Here is an 18,102-nt window from a genome sequence, read left to right as displayed (position 1 = left end):
TGATTCTCCCACACCACCCCATCTCAGCAGGAAACAGCTAGAATGAGTAGATGGCCACTCTCATTTAATAACAAAGCAGGGGGAATGTTGGGAGTCACCCAGGCTCCAAAGACTAACTTTCCCATCCCCCCTCCAGGAAGAGCTGTCCAATGGTGTGCCCTGCTGGCTCACATGATCCTTACCCACCAATCAGACTATCCCTGCTGGCTCACATGATCCTTACCCACTAATCAGAAAGTACCCCATGCCAACTGTCAAACCGTTCAACCATTAAACTGTCATAACTGTCAAACCACCCCTGACACTATAAATAAGCAGAGCTGTTCCTCATTAAATGGGCATTTTCTCTGACAAGGAGCCTTGTTCATTCTTTCAGGTGGTAATGGCATAAGTTGTTTCACACACTTAATTTTTTAACAACTGATAGTCAGTTATTAAAACAGTTGATTTAGTCACAAAATTACACTTCTTGAAGTCTATATTTTCAAATGTGATTTACCAAGGTGTCCATGTTGAATATCATTGTCAATGAACCTCTAATGAGACTACTTCACCTATTAGCATGTTTCTAGTAAAATTTTATTCAAAAGCAAGGGAATGAGGAATTTGCAGTAGGCATCATAACATAATAACTGATACAGTATAATTACTCCATGGATGGCATTGTATTCCATGCCTTCATTTATTAATTAGAATTATTTTATAACCATTTTTTTGTTAATGAGAATCCCATCATTGCAATATTAGGGTACTTGAGGACACAAAGGCTCAGTTGTGTTACAGTTCCAAGGTCCTACAGGCACTGCTATTACCGTGATAGTACTATTGGTAGTCATCACAATACTATGATTGATATAATATAATATAATGTGTTAGAATATAATTTAACACTCTTAATTTCCTACATTTCATACTCATATAACTCATATACAACAATACCAAAGTAAAAGGTTGACTAGTTGTTTAGAATTTACTGAAGAGTTGAAATGGAGACAATAATCATTCTGAGGTGAAGAGAAAATGACAATTATACATTTCACCTTCCTTTTTCCAGTGGCCAAAAGAGAAATCACCTAAAAAAGGGGGGAGGTCAATTTACAGACATATCCATTCCCTGGAGGTTATTAGATTCATGTTGTCTGCCTCAAAGAAAAAGAGATCTCCTTCAAAACCTCTCACAGCAATTTTTCATCTGTTTTAAGTAATTCATAATTTTATTTTATTTGGTCATCTTTTATACTTATTTATAGATAATAATTATACATAATTATGGGGTAAAAGTGATGCTTTTATGCACACATGCATTGAGGAATGAGAAAATTAGGCAAATTAACATATCCATAACTTTATATACTTATCTATTTTTTTGGTGGTATCACTTAAAATTCAATTTGTAATTTGGATTGTACAATACATTGTGTTTTATTGTTTTATTTCTAATTTATTTTAAAATTATTTTTCAAGAAGGTAAAATACAGATAGAGAAAATAGCAACACAAACACTTATGTAATTACTACTTGGATTAAAAGAGAGAGCTTGGACTTGCTTCTTTATCTACTTACAAGTCAATACAGTGTAGACACAACCACAATTCAATATGTTAGCAATACTAATAATGTCAATATATAGCCTAGATACTAATCACCTGGCTGTGCAGTAGATCTCCAGAACTTATTCATCTTGTTTACCTGAAACTTTACCTTTTAACAAATCTTTCGCCTTTCCCTCACCTTCCCCTCAGTCTATGGTATCTCCATGCTACTCTCTATATCTGTGAGTTCTAATTTTTAGAGTCCAATTTAAGTGAGTAACTCACACCTTGATTATGTAATTTGATATTCCCCTAAGATCATTGTCATTCTAGCCCCATGGCCTTGTGATTCCTTTCCCACTCTACTTGGCACCTCTGTCTTAACTGACTGAAACATCCCTAAATCTTCTGACATGTTGATCTCCAATTCTTGTTTCTCTGCTCCCCACTTCAGTTACTAAGGCTCATTCTGCTGCCCATGAGAGCCCTACCCCTACTAACTTTGTAGCTCTTAACAGCTCTAATTTTGTGACCTCTAGTCAGATCCAGTGTTCTCCATCTTGATAATCCCATTCCCACTCACTCCTTTTCTCTGCTCTGTTAAAGTCTCTCACCAGTGACATGCAAACCATTAATATTGTCATCTCTTCCAATTCTGGCCCCAACTTCATTAATTTTCTTAATTCTATCACAGAAAACACCATCTCAACATAGTCATCTTCTTTCTATCCTAATTTACCTCTTCCCAATATTTTTTGTCTTCTTTCTAGGTTGGCCTCTGGATCTCATTTAAGAATCACACTGCTTAAATACCTCAGGAGTTTATTAAAAACCTTTTCAGTTACACCACATATTTTTGGCTTGTAAATCAAAAGTAATATATGATACTTCTTACATAAAGGCTTTATGGATTCGTTGAATATAGGAAACATTCAGCAAATATTATTTGAGCACTGCTCAATTTATTTGAAAAATAATTTGAAAGCTTGCAGTGATGAGAGTGACAGGCACTATGCTGTGCAGGGCTTCTGTTCCCATTGCTACTTCAGTTGATTTCATTAAGAGACCCTCCCAATTCCCACCAAAAGTATTTTTTCAGAGAAAAAAGAGAAAATCATCCTGTTCAAAGACACCTACATCCTTTGTAATTTTTCTTTTTGAAGACTTCTGAAAGCTAGCATGGTAACAAATAATCTTTATTACCAGCTACTTGGGACACTGAGGCTGGAGTATCGCAAATTTCATCTTAATGAAACCCCACCTCAGAAAAAAAATAAAAAGGTATAGTTCATAAATAGTGTGCTTCCTGACCTGTGCAAAGCCAGGGTTTAATTCACAGGCTTACAACAAACCAACAGAAAACTTGTGGAGATTGTAGTCTGTTGATCTGAAAATGATAATATATGTGTAGCTCTATGGCAGACAGAGGAGACTAGGTCAGCATGCCTATCTCTCATCTCTGAAGATCCAAGTTGTTTAGTTGCTGTCCCTTGGGCTGTTTTAACTTCCCATGAAAAGGTAGAGACTGTACCCACAAAGGGAAACCAAACATTTCTTTTATATATAAAATGAGGAAATTTTCTTTTTGCATCAGAATTCCTTTAGGTCATCAGCTTTGAGAACTGAGCCATAAGGTATAAGGACAATTCCCTTAGGAATGCCATACTATAAAGAACCACAAATCTGTCTGAATTGAAGATAAGCACTCCTTTATATTTTTAAATATGAAAAATGAATTTTTATTGAAATATTAAAACTCAATTAAGGTTAATTATTATTAGATTTTTTAAGGTCATATTTTTTAAAATTTTTTCTTTAAAAGATAGTATTTGTTATCATTGATGGCTTCATTAAATTTGACCTTGTCCACAGACTGGTCACATTTACATGGTTATAATACATTTTGTTTCAGTTTTAATTCCTCTCAAAATCATACAGGCTTTGAAGACCTAAACTTTGTGAATACCTCAGAGTTTTGTAACATGAACAGAGAAGTTCCAAGAAACCAGGAAGAAGAAAGTGTTTATGTATGTTCTGGTTACTGGTGTGATCAAAATTGGTCACTCGGCTACCTCAGTTGTGGCGGGTAGAGATGCGGAGTCAACACATAGACATCAGGAGCTGGTGAGAGCTGGCAGGTTTAATGTGGAAGTGATTGCAATTGATATAGAATGCATCTTCCAATCATACATAAACAATCAGGTTATAAAACATCTAGAAACCCATCATCTTATAATTAATGTAGCTGCACTATGAGGAAGTGCAGCTACATTAATTATAAGATTAATGGTCTTATAATATTGCTAGGCGGTGGAAGGCAGACTGGAAGGATCATTGTCCCTAGGAAAGGGGGCCTTATGAGTCTGGGATTTCATGCCGTGAAGCACCTAACTCTCAGTTTTCTGGCCTTGTAGCTTGACAACGCTGACCTCAAGCACTGAGAATGTGGTTTCACTGGTGGCTCGCCAGAGCAGAGCACCCTGTCCTGCAGGTGTTCCTGTCAGGTCTGTACAAACAAGGGTTTTCCTAGCTCTCTGAGCTGCTCATAGCAGCTAGCAGCAAACTGAAAGTTATTCCAACAAGTGCTGATTAAATAATGCAAACAGTTATTTGATTTCTATTTCCAATATTTATAAGTTTTCCTGAGTTGATGAAGACTCTATCCTGGTCAATTCTCTGGTTTATCCTTTGCTAGAATAAAATATGCTTAAATAACATTTTATGTGGGAATAACAAAATTTTAATAGATGCTTTTGTATTTAAGGGTGAGTAAATTTTCTTCATGAGATGAAAGGTTGAAAACATTCATGAAAGGAGAGAAAGTTTCAAGATCTGTATATTTGTTCAACTGCATGATGCAGTCACTCTACAGGACTTTGAACATCATGCAATGACTCTAAATTTCCTGTATGAAGATGACTTCCTTAGAGGTATTATTTATCTTTAAAGAGTACTCAGGAAAATACTTCAAATTAGGAAGTATATTTTCTATATAGTTTATTTGATTTTGTCATATGGTCTTATTTTAGTAATTTCTTTCTAATACAGACAGAATTGAGGAAGAGAGATATTAAATACTTTTTCAGGATCTCTTAAACACTTGAAGTGATAAAGGATCTCTTTTTACACATTTCATTCACAAAGTGGAATATTTAAAGTTCTAGTTGGAAGGAGGATGTGTTTTAAGGTTGATATATACTGTGACATTGTTCAGATGCTAAGGATCTTATGTGGTCATTTAGGATTATTGTTTATTCAAATCATTGAGCACATCCTGCTTTCTGTTTTTGCCCATTCATCAGCGATTTTACCAAGGTGAGTAAATTTTTTCTCATAATTTTCTTCTAGCTCTGATCTGAAGTGAGAGACAAACCATTTCCAGTATGGTTGGGTGGATGAATCTGGTGATGCTCCATGTGGCAAAATCCTCTCCTGCCTGCCGATATTTCTTCTATAAAAATTTCCAATCATCTCTCAAAATAAACGAAGAATCATTTGCTACTAAACTAGTACAACAATCAATTTCAAAGTGCTCTGATTTATATTGATGCCCTCCATTGACAGCCCGAGGATGATGAAATGAAACATTGTGGTCTCCACCATGTTCAGGAATTGTGTTTGTACAAATTGCTTTACAGAAGGGACACTGTTTCCAGCAACCACAGAGATGTTCAGAGAGGGTTTTCTCAATTTCAGGAACCATTTCATCTATATTCCTACTTGAAAAAAATTCTTCTACTTTTTTCATTGCAGGATACAAAGCTGCACTCATGGCTTCTTTGAGAAACTCCATATCTTTTATTTCCTGGTGCTCAATGCTTATCAAGTCTCTTCATGGAAAGATCATCTTGTTCCCCAGGTAGACACAGAACAAATCCAGGCACTCAGAAACAATGCTGCTTTTATCTTTAGCTACTGCTATGGATGCATGAATGGCAGACAGGATGCAGACTTGATGTCCTACAAACTTATTTTAAAAAATGTCTTTATATGTTTACCTCTGTTGACTGAAAAGTACTTTGTGGTTTTGTTTCTAATGTAAGTCCTAAAAAATGATTCTGGATTATGAATGTATTGCCAATAATTATCAAAATTTTCTTCTTCTGCTAGAGAGATGAGAATGTGTTTCTCCAGGTTAGCTGTGTTTCCATTGAATGCAGGGCAGGTAGCTTGTATGTCCCCAGTTATTTTCAGGGATATATTCCCCCATATGGTGTTAGAGACAGCAGGAGTGATCTTCTGCCATAGAAAATTAACAAAAGACGTGATGGAGGTTGCACCTTGGCAGATCTTGAAACTCATGAAAAAATCATCTTTCTTGTTTTCTAGATACCTTACAGGATCATTTGCTATTTTGAATGCTCTGTGCATTTCCTTAAAATGTTTTGATGCTCTACAAAATAAACATCAACATAATTCAATTTTATATTCACAGGTAAATATATATCTGTCCTTAGTGAGTTCAGAATTCACTTCATTTTCTACTATTCTCAGGATTCCATAGAAGTCACTTTGATGATAATCACATTGGTGACTCCAAATGCTGTTAATAAATTCATCAAATCTTGAAAAAATGCATTCAGTAGTCATATTAATGGGCACTTTATCACAGGCCTCTAAATTCTTTGAGAAAGTGCAATACTCTGGACAAAACTTGACATGTTTTACAAAATCTATCTGAAAATACTCTCTAGTATTTATCTTTATTTTTTCTACTATATTTTTATCCTTTTTGAAATGATCTAAAAGGATGTTTTCAGCATCCACATCAATGTTAGGCTCTATGGCTTGAGGGACATTTGAGGACACTTCACAGGCCCATTTTCCCCAAATTTGGTTGAATTTCTCACATAATTCTTCATCACTCAATTTTTCACCATTTAAACTTAAAGCCAATTTTTGGCTCCTATCCAGTAATTCATTTTGATATACCTTCTTTTTCTGTTTCAGTCATTCTTGACTTTCTTTGAGACGAATAAGTTCATTGGCTTTTCTTTTAGTGTCCGAAATAAGTGACTCTTTAAGGACTAGCAGCATATTTTCAAAATGGGATTTTCATTGGATGAGTATATAGCTCTCTGTGTCTTCAGTAAAATATTTTTCAAACTCTTGCTTGATGGTTTCATATATCTTTAAAACTGGATCCTCAGTCATGCTTGCTGTAAGTGTCAGAATTTTTCTATTGTGAATCTGATTGTGAAGCTGGTTCTGTGAGTCCAACAAGTGACTCCTGAGTTCCCAGGTCCAGTGGTTATACATGGTTTCTAGTTTGCTCATGGCCATGACCTCTCGGGTGTTCCTAAAACTGAAAATGAAGTTCTCATTTACCAGGGCTCTCCACAAATCTTGAACTCTGAATTTTACGTCTCATATCCTCATGATACTTCCACTGGATTCCTGTTTGGCAGTCAAAAGGATTCTACTTTTCAGTTCCTGGACATTGTGGCTATAGCGAGGATTGGGAGGGGCCATGGAGGGATTGCCATCCCAAAGGTGAGCAAAATAGTACACATGGTGTTGACATCAAACTTGATGACGTCATTGAAGCAGGTAACATCTGAGCACTCTTCTTGTTTAGCAGCCAGTGCTGCCATTTCATCTAGCCTCTGCTCTAATTGCCTTTATCCATCCATAGTTTGGTCTTTAGCTGTCACTTCTCCTACATTCTGATGCACAAATATGCAAGTTGGGGAGATTTTCACTTGTTTCATCCTCAGAAAGGCTTGGACAGCTATCTGTAGGATGTCTTGCATTTCTGATGGATTCTCCCCAAATATATTGATCAGAGTCAAGTTTGCAAGTCCAATGACAAAGGTGGCTAACTCATTGTCCCAATTCTGGGACTTGTTGCTGAGTTCTGGGGCCTGAAGTCCTTCTCTGTCTACAACAAGGAAAAAATCAAAGCCAAGTTCCTCTCTGGATGACTCATCCACCTTCAGGAGCTGCATGTAGGCCCCCCTGGTACACCTGCCTGCACTTATACTGAACTGAAGCCCAAAAAGAGCATTCATCAGAGTGGACTTTCCAGAGCTCCACAGTCCAAGTACAGAGAGAACAAAGAGCCGTTTGTCTCCAAGTTTCTCAGAGAGCTTGTCAAAAACAGCTGCCACCCACTTTAGGGGCACATAGGAAGCATCTCCATCCATCAGCTCTATGGGGACACCAGCTATCATCAGGAGGTCTGCAGCAATTTGGGGAAGGGAGACAAACATTGTTTCTCTTTTGGCAGAAGTTTCTTCCAGAGCTTCATAGATCTGGCCAACTTCTCTGAGAAATTGCTCAATTCCCAAAGTACAGTCAGTATTCTCAGTAGATATGGCTTCTATTTTATTTTGCCAGAGTTTTAAGTTGCTGGTTTGGGATTTTTGCTTTTCTTTTTGATCATTTGACCACAAATGGATTAATTTTTCATGCAATTTTTCCAAATGCTCTGCAGTCAGACTATCCAAAAACACACTCATCCATTGCAAGAAGTAGAATATAGTGTGAGTTTCTGAATATTCATGGAGAATTTGAAGGACAAATCCCATTATATCTTCAAGAGGAAAGGCTCTTGTCAACTGCTGATGTCGTATTACTTGTTTATCTGTCTCAACAGCATTCTTGTGTTGTTCAATGCTTCTATTCCTCTTTTCTCTCAAATGATATAGTTCTTTGTTCTTCTTACACCAAAGATGCCATAGTTGTCCCTGAAGGGGTAGAAATTTTTCCTTCATCTGAGACAACTCTGTTTCTTTTAGGAGGTCCATGATAGTCTCAGCCTTTTGTTTGGCTTCCTTGCAATTTTTCTGGTCTTCATCAATAAGAAATCCTTGCTGGCGAGCAATTGGAGAGCAGTGCTCCATGCTGAGAGCTGTGTCAGAGAGCTCTAGCAAACGTCTGATGGTAATTATGAGCTCCTCTGTCAATTCTGCCTCATTTCTATTCCTCAGGCCAATTTTCACTCTTCTACCACCATTATTGGCTTTGGATTTTTCTTTTTCATCAAGTACACAGATCAGAGGTCTTGATGATTGCCACAGGACACAGACTATTTTTTTGTTTTCTTTATTTTCATCAGAAGCTGACATGAGAACCACAAGGAGAGAAGAGACCTCCTGCAGGAAGGTGAGTTGCCTCTTATGTTTCTTTGCATCTCCATGAAGGTTCATGAAGGTCACACAGTTGTCAAACCTGTCCTCTTCCCCTCCAGGGCAGAACCAGCAGATTTCCACCACACCCCACATCAAGAGGCAGTTCTTGCTGATTTCTCTGCAGTGTCGGTGGAAAAACACATCATGTTTATGTTCACTGAGAAGACAGTTCATGATCTGAGATTTGAAAGCAGACAGGCCACTGCCTACTCTAATGAAGGACACAATGGGAGTGGAGACATGACACATATGAAGATTCTTGTGACTGTTCTTCCTTTGTGGTGATTTCTTTCCTTCCTGCCAACTTCTCCTAATTTGTCTGAGAGACCAGAGAGAGAATTCAATTTGAGAAGAGCAGGGATTTGGCACCAGGAGAGGCAGGGCAAATTGACAGATAGATAATTTGGTCAAAATATATTGTCTGGCAAAATCATCTGAAAAATGAAAAATGGCCATCTGAATATCCATGGGGTGAATGTGGGGCCTGGACTCTGTTCTCAAAGGATTAGTAAGACTATCACCATCTTCAAAAAAGTCTTCATAAGGATCAATAGCCTCATTTTTCCTGCTTGGAGGCACTTGAAGAGACCTGATGTTCTATGTTTTCATCATCTTTGAAGATCTGGTACCTCAGTCCATAATCCAGCATCAGTAGTTTCTGAAGAAAATAGAAGGGAAGTTTCTGTTCAGATTTGGGCTGGGTGTTGCACACAGAAGTCTTGTAGATAAAATGGAAGTCAGCTCTATTCATCCTTTTTGGGTAGTAATATTCTAGGCCAAGATGCTGGAGTAAATCTAAAAAGGCTCTGTTTTCTATTATTTCACTTGTGTTACTTGCATTAATATCTGATTCACAGGGCTGGTTTATTTTTCATGGAGAAGACTTTGTAGCTGTCTTTTGACCTCATCCATTTTCAAAGAAGAGATAGTGGCTCCATAATCCCCATCAATGAGCAACCTCAAGTCTCTTTCTAGGTTTTCCCAATCATGATCTGCCCCAAGTTTAGAGAGGACATGTACAACTTCTTTAGAAATAAATTGACCCATATATTTTCTCATAAACTCCATGCGTTTTATCTTCTCTTCTGGAGAAAGAGCTACTTCTCCAGCTTTGGCTGTCAGAACTGTGAGCACTAGGAATGCATGAGCTCTGTAGCTGGAAATATTTTTAAGCTCCTCGTATTTATTGAAGGCAGTTTGCATTTCATCCAGTAGGAAGTTTAGCTCATCACGGCCCAGGAGATACCAAAAAATATTGCTTACCACCTGATATCCTGCACCAGCTGCAATGGAAAGTATCAAGAGGTATGTGTCTGTATGCTCTGTTGCTTGGAGGTGATTCATGAAGCTGCTATGAGCTAAGCTGACCTTATAGGTGACGTTTCTTTGAGCTTCTTTCTCTGTTTCTTGGTCTTCTCACTTGACATTCACTTCAAAGAGTTCATTCTGGGTTTCCTTTAAGATTTTAATAAACTGAGAAAATTGGGAGATGTTGAGCTGTTCTTACTCTGACTCTGACTTACGGTAGATCCATTGCATGATGGAGCGAGCCTGAGGAAAGTTTTTCACTTTGTAGACGTGGGGATCCAGAAGAGTGCGCAACTGTGATTTAATGAAAGTAATTTTATGTCTGGAAGACATTTTGCTAAAATTGACAGTGTTTACTAGAAAATTCTATAGGTCTCAATCTGTGAGACATTGGTTAATCCAAGTGTCATAATCATTTATTTTTTGACTCAGTGTTTGCATGAATGCTATCAGTTTTTGAAGCTGCACTTCAGGATCAGTTACCTCCCAGGATTTTACCTCCTCTAGGAAAACCCTTGCTTCCTTCCCAGCACTCAACAATCCACTTCCCTCCTGGATCTGTGCACTAAGGCCAGTCAGAGCAGTGTTGTTGTCTTTCAGGCAGTTAGCTATCTTAAGGGGATCTTTAAAGTCACTTTTGTGACTAGAGAAGATGATGTCCCAAACGGGCACCAGCTGAAGTCCCGGGTCAATGACACACCAGGTTTGATTGCTGGAACTAAGACCAGCTTTCCACTGGACAAGGCCATCTGCTTCTGTTGGGCCACCTATCTGGGCTACAAATAGTTGGATTTGGGTTTAAAGATTTTGTAAAATTTGGCTTTGGGAGACCGTTTTGCAATGTGAGTCTGACACACTCATATCCCCAGAAACTTTTATTGGATATCCACTGTAGCTTCCCCTTATGTAAATATCCAGGACCTCTGCTGCCTGCTGCTTCACATCAGCCAGCTGGTCACTTTGGAATCCCTCTGAAATTGCCTTCCATCCATAGATTCCTCCCAGGTGCATAGGACCTTGGTTTACATGAGAGCCAAACCTGTGGAAGAAAATTTCAGTCCTCTGCTTCAGTAAAGAGACATTATCTGTGTCTGCCCTCTGATCCAAGACTGCTTCCATGTATTTCAATTCCTGAAGGGCAGGCTTGGATAGCTGAAGCTCATTCATGTGAAAGTAGCAAGAGGCCAGCGGGACATAGCAGAACTTGGTTGAGCAGAAATATGTACACTCAGAACTTGGTTGTTGTGTTTCCTTGGATTCTGAATGCTTGCTTTTATTCTTTCCAATCTCTATTGGTATTTCCCAGCCTCCACCATTGGCAGAGGCACTTACACTGAAGCCCATCTTTTCTATTGTCTGGGTGAACAGGGATTCTTCTTGAAAATATGTAAATTGTTTTGTTTCCATTCTTGTGCTTTGCTGAGGGCCAAAGAGGGAGAAATCCCTGGGGATACTGAGTAGCTCCTCCCTCTTCTGTATCAGGTCCATTTGGTTGCATGTTTGGTAAACCGCTTGCAGAGCTAGCCCTCCAGATGCCCATCTTATTAGATCTCTATCTGGGAGGTTTTGCCTGTGGGACAGTGTCTGCTCCTTGGGACTGAGTTGTCTCTGCATGATTTCCATGACTTCTCTTAGGGGATTTTCAGGCACTGGCCAGTACTCTTCAGGGATCTCCATGGCTTGCCTCACCTCTGCTTTTTTTTTTCTTTACTGCCTCTTCCTGTCTCTGCCTCCCTTCTAATAAGAAGTTTCCCAGCTCCTGCAGCGATTGTTCTGCCTGTTTCTGCTTTTTTCATTATCATCTCCACTGGTGACTCCTGAAACTCTGGAAGACTATTTGAGTGTGACAGGACAATCAGCTTCTCCAGGGCCCTTTTCTCCCATGGATGTTGTACCTGGGATTTCAGTTTCTGGAGGTCTTTTTTTTGTTAAGTGTTGTATGACTTGAGGACAGGTCAGCCCAGACCTTCCTGCAGCTTGGGCAACCAGTACTCAATATCCAGTCCTACTTGCCTCAGCATCTCTTCTCTGTCTCTATTAATTTTCCTCTTTTGGACAATTCATATAAATGGATTGATACAATACTTGGTCTTTTGTGATTAGTTTGTTTCACTCATGACAATGTTTTCATGGTTCATCCATATTGCAGCACCTATCTTATTTTTGGGGGGGTACTGGGGTTTGAAATTAGGGATCCTCAGCCACTGAGCCACATGCCAGACCTATTTTGTATTTTATTTAAGGACAGGATCTCACTGAGTTGCTTAGTACCTCACTGTTGCTGAGTCTGGCTTTGAACTCTTGAGCCTCCTGCCTCAGCCTCCAGAGCCACTGGGATTATAATGTTTGCCACCACACCTGGCTACCATCTATCTTGAATATAATTTTTAGTTAAATTTTGATTTAAATTTTTTTTATTGTCACATTATATTTATACATAATAGCAGGATTCATTCTGCCACCTTCAAACATGTACATAACATAATTTGGTCAACTCATTCTGTGATACCTTTTCTTCCCCATCACTCCTCTACTGATCCACTTGCTCTACTCTACTGATATCCCTTCTATTATTACTATGATTGCTGTTATTATAATTTTAATTCATATAATATAATATATAAAATTGGGATTCTTTGTGGTATAGTCATATCCAGTTGTAGCATAGTTTGATAGGTTTTGCTCTCCAGTACTTCCCCATATTATCCCCTCTTCTCTTCCTTTTGAACCCCTTCCTCTACCCTGTTATTCTCCTTTATATTTTCATGAGACCATTTTAAAAATTTCTTTCATTTTTTTTTCTCTCTAACTTCAGCCCCTACACACTGTGTTTTACATTTTTCCTTCACTTGTCTTCAGTAAATTAGCCACTATGGCAGTATTGTGCGTTGGTAACCTTGAGAGTGATTTTGGCATGAAGCCTTCACCTTCATGGATGGGAATAACTCCATTATAATGGATTATTTCAATCTCCTTTGGTCCTTGTGCACTTTTGCTTACTGTATTAGCTAACACAGCAAGAAGTCTCTATTTGTATGTCTGTGCCTTGATTTTGGACTTTCCAGCCTCTAGTACTGTCAGTCACTATATGCAGTGTTCATTTCAAGTCACTAAGTCCAATTTATGGATTGAATACATATCTTATTGTTTGACCACTAGTGGCTTATTTTAAAAGTAACATGTTCTTCTTCTTCTTCCTCTCCTCACCACCTGTGGGGAAGCATGATTAACAATCTTTTTGTGCTAAGCCAAATTATCAGCCCTTCTACTCATTGTCCATAAGGATAAAGATATTGTACTTTAAATTGGAACGACAGATCTTTTAGGGATATAATTTATTAGATATACAGAAAATAATACTTAGAAAGCAACCCTGGTGTGCCTTCCTTTAAAAGCTTTCTGTTCCCCCTGAAAGTTAGAATGGTTGCCTATGTGATGTGAGTCTCTTACATTTATCTTTTGCTAACAAATTAACAAATTTCTTTTTTCTCAGAACTTTGTCTTTATTATTGGATCTGCATCAAGGACAAGAACTGAGTTTGTTATCAAATTTTGCAACTCAAGTGGAACCTGAGAACAGCCTCTTTACCTTGTGCAGGTGTGGCACTTCAAGTATGAGCTGGTTGAGAACACACCACTAGAGAATTGGGAGATAAATAAATTTGCCTCCAGGAAGACTAAATTAGCTGTTCCCATAAGTAAAAGAGAACAAATGAAGGAGCATCTCAGTATCTACCAAGGCTTTTTTGGCTTCAGGGAACTTGTACTTTCTTTCCATGAACCCTATGGTGCACTGCGCTATCTATTCTATTTGAGAAAAAGAAATTCAGTGGGATATATTTGCAATACCTTGGCCATCTGGTAATTCCTGTGGTTTATATGCCGACTCTCATTTCTATTCATCTATTTATTATTGATGGGAAAATCTGATCCCTCTTTGTGGTAATCTCTGTGGGTTTACTGGTGTAGAAACCATGGTTGAGCCAAACTGTGAAATGAAAACTGAACCAGGGGTCTGCAGTCATCTTCTGGTACCCTCAGCCAACTAGTCACCCCCAGACATTAACACAGTGCCTTTCCATGCTTGACAGCTCAAATTAAACCAGAGGAAAGTCCCTTACAATGATACCTCTTAAAAATCCAGCCAGAAATAACTTCTAAAAGGACAACTACTACACCAAATATTGCTTAAATCCTCTTTCTGTCCCTCTCACTCTAAACAAAGGGAACAGACTGGTGGGGACTCATGCTAGGAAATGCACCTAACTCTGCTCAGCATCTGTGACACAGGCAAGTGTAGAAAGCTCTGTGTAGTGTATACTTGATGTAGAAAGAGGTAGCAATGAAGCAGCTTTGGCTCCAAACAGAGGAAAATAAATTAACCACACCCTACCATTGACATTGGGGAGGGTCACTGTGGGAAGCCTAGGGATGATCTCCGGGATCACAAAGCTATGAAAGAAGGAAGCTGACTGAATATCCAGTAACAAAGAGACTTGGTTCTCTTAGTGATAGTCATGGACAGAAGGCTAAGTTCCCTGAATACCACAGGAAACTTAAACTGAAGGTACCTGCAAAGATAGCCAGAAGAAGATCAGTTATGGTGGAAAATTACCAGACAATAGTCAATAGGAAGTGATGCCTCCCATCTTAAACTGTTTTCTAGCCTGACTTGTGATCACACCTGCTGAGTGAAGGGGCATTGTTTGGGTACTGGCAGGACCTTCATCAGACAATAAAAAAGAGGGAATCAATACCCATCATTTACAACCTGGGGCAGTGGAAACTAAAGTCCAGTTCAATCATCTGTGTCCCTAAAGGAATCACAAGTTTGACCCCGTTTTGCCTCTCTGCTCTTTTGTCCCCTACAATTTGAAGACATGAGAGGGACAATCAAGAAGGTCCTCACCAAATGCCAGTGACTTGTTCTTCATCTTCCCAGTTTCCAAAGGGGTGAAAAATTAGTTTCTGATTTTTATAATTTACCCACTTTTAGGTGTCATGGTGAAGCCAGATTTAAAGTTAGGTAGTCAGTGTAGTTCGGTAAATCGGGTCTAATATCTAAAATGGAGGCCATGCTGAGAATGAATTCTGGGAAATTCATGTTTTAGATGTGATATTATATTGTGTTAGCTAATATTCATGTAAACTTGAGCAACAATTTATGTAGGCTTTGTAAAATGATGTTTAAAAAGCAAAGATCAGTTTAAGAACTACATTACTTAAGATTTATGAAGAACCCTGCCTTACCTGAGATAAGGCTCTGTGTCCCATCTCACTACTAATCATGTAAAAATGATTACAAAAGAAGTAGGTCAGATTTCAGTACATTTAAAGTTGTGTTCAGAAGTTGGTTTTTGTCAAGATTACTAGGATCTCAAACAGGGGATATAATGTATAACTCTGCCAAAATTCAAGGTAGCTATTACATGAACTAAATATGTTTTTACTCTTGTAATTTTATTTTGTAGTTTTATTACAAATGGTCTAAAGACTGCCTGTTAATGTTTTGCAGAGATACTGCTTTAAGAACTCACAACCTGGGTTAATTTAAGATAATGAGTTATCACCTACAGGATAGAGAGATAAACATTAAAGCCCAGTACTCTTAATATAAACTGTTGAAATTTATTTGCTGGATGTTTAAGATTAAGTTTTAAAATTAAAGTTAAATTAAAAGGGCCAACAAAACCAATGTTTGGCTCTTGCCCTCTGAGTCAGTCTAAATCTAGGGAACAGGGGACTTCTCCAAAGAGCTTTGCAACTCTGGGCCACATAACCTCCGATCAGGGAGATTAATGAGACCACTGGAGAACAGAAAGCCAATCAGTGCATTTGCTGTGAAGAGGAGGATCATCAGAGAGGGGAGACATCCCTGATGCTTCCAAGGGAAGCCACATGGTCAAGCAAGGCCTGGATCCATCCTAGTGCAAATGGCACTAGAGGAACTAAGAATCTGCTGTAAAGTTCCCCCAGGACTCCCAGGGAAACTCAGCTGACTGTTAACAATAGATAGAAACAAAAGTCAGTTTGACTTGCTTCATCTTAGCAAAGACAGTTAAAACCAAACACAGCTATTCCTGGGCATTTTAAATAATAATAATAGTTAAATGTAACTTCCAAGAATAAGTAAACTGGAGGCTACAGAAGAGATTCTTAGGCAGGAATACCTGATAGCTATCAAAAGGAACTGCCAGAGTAGTTTTTAGTTTAAAGCCTACAGCTATTCCTAACCTACACAGGTAAGCATGGTGTTTGCTAGTAGGATTATCCAGCCCTAAGTAACAGAATTAAAGGTTTCTCTATTAGACACAGAATTCATACTAGTAAAAGGATTTTGTAAGATCAGATGATTAAATTATTAAACTGTATCTTAAGGGGAAGGACATCTGTAACCCTAAAAGTTAAATGTTATGTTTACAGTCCTGGTAACTGGGGATGTTAAAGCCTTGTGAGAAAACTTATGTACAGTGACATGTTCCAGCTGCTGCAACACTTATTCAGTACTCATGTTTTTTGTTTCTCTCATAGAAGCACCCATCCCCAGATGACAACCTGTTTTTCTCCAACCAGACTTCAAATAGAACTGACTTCTAAAAGGGAACTCATGTCCCCCATGTCGTCGTCCCCCACGCCGTCCATCATCCCCCATGTCATCGAGCCCCCTCATGTTCGACACCCCTTTTCAGCTCTGAAGCAGCCAGAATGAGCCATCACCCCTTCTCGCCCCTTCTCCTTACAGCAATAAAGTTTCTAAAATTGGGGGGGGATCAAAGCCAGAAATGGATAGGCAATGTAGATAGGTAAATCGAGTCAGGTTGGATCTAGGAGGCCAATTTTAAGTGAGTCTGGGAAGTTGAAGACTGTCCCCTGAGGCTTACTGTTTACCAAGATGTAGAACCAGCCCAATTAGGCCCCCAACTGAGGAAATCATGTTTGGTTCCCAAGTTTCCAGACAAAGGGGGGAATGAAAAAACAGCCTCTATCTCAGAGCAAAGCCTGTCCAAGGAAGGGACATGGCCTTTGTCCTTGGAAAACCCCACAGGGCATTCCTAGGCACATTCCCACCCTGCTAAGTTGTTTATCTATAAATAACAGGAGAGATCTGCTGGGCCAGGTGTCCCTGACTCAGTCAGGCTAGGTGGAGATCCATAGCAACCCACTAGCAGCCACCAATCAGCATGATACAGGGAAATACCTGGGATGCCAGATAACCCTCCCAGTAGTTTATGGTGGTTGATAACATGTTGGGAAACCATGTAGTTCAGCACATACACCCCTCATAGTTTAAACCAATCAGTTCAAATGAATACCACTTTTGTACTGACCAATCACCTCTATCCAACTTGTTCCCGCCAGTGAATGTGCTAATCATGTTTTAGAGTTGTTATTTGATTTTCCCGAGGTGTGTGATGATTTGCTAAGAGATGCTATGATGTATGTGAAGTCTCTGCCTTCTCCAAAAAATGTATAAAACTGCTGCAAACCCTGGGCTTAGGGCCTCTCAGCGTCACCAGTTGCTGTGTGTGTGTGCAGAGGACCGAGCTAGCTTGCAATAAATACCTCTTTGCTGTTTACATCGATCTTGAGCCTCTGGTGGTCTTTTGGGTGTCCCAAATTTGAGCATAACAGGAGAAGCTGTCCCAGAGCTGGTATTAAAGGTAATGAGAGTCTTGTCTCTTTAATTTAAAACTCCCTAGCAATTACTTATGAATCAAACCTTCTCTCATGAAGCCTGCACTGGTCTGGAGGCAGAGTTAGTAAGAAAATGGGAGAAAAAAGATCATATTTACAGTATAAGAACATTTTCCAGAGGAAAATGGTATGATACTTCATGTTAAAAATATGCATCAAATGTTGATCAAAATAAATAACAACAATAATTTTATATTTTGCTTATATGTCTGGGTAGAAATTCCCTACTCTTAGAGTAAATGGCTGAGTGAAGTCAAGCAAGGGGGCTCATGATTGTAATCCCAGTGGTTTAGTAGGCTGAGGCAGAAAGATCACAAGTTCAAAGTCAGCCTCAAAAACTTAGTGAGACCCTTAGCATCTTAGTGAGACTCTGTCTCTAAACAAAATATAAAAATATCTGGGAATGTGGCTCAGCGGTTTTGTGCCCCTGGGTT

The 18,102-nt window shown here is 38.9% G+C and overlaps 1 pseudogene; it reads right to left on the bottom strand.

Annotated features, from left to right (window-relative positions):
* Positions 1-4,776: 4,776 nt before the first annotated feature.
* Positions 4,777-16,630, bottom strand: LOC101977267 (interferon-induced very large GTPase 1-like; annotated as a pseudogene).
* Between the last annotated feature and the right edge of the window lie 1,472 nt (positions 16,631-18,102).

Source organism: Ictidomys tridecemlineatus, chromosome 4 (genome assembly GCF_052094955.1).
Source record: "Ictidomys tridecemlineatus isolate mIctTri1 chromosome 4, mIctTri1.hap1, whole genome shotgun sequence".
NCBI lineage: Eukaryota > Metazoa > Chordata > Mammalia > Rodentia > Sciuridae > Ictidomys > Ictidomys tridecemlineatus.
The sequence above is the reverse complement of the archived record's forward strand: the minus strand, read 5'-3'. Positions and strand labels throughout refer to the sequence as shown.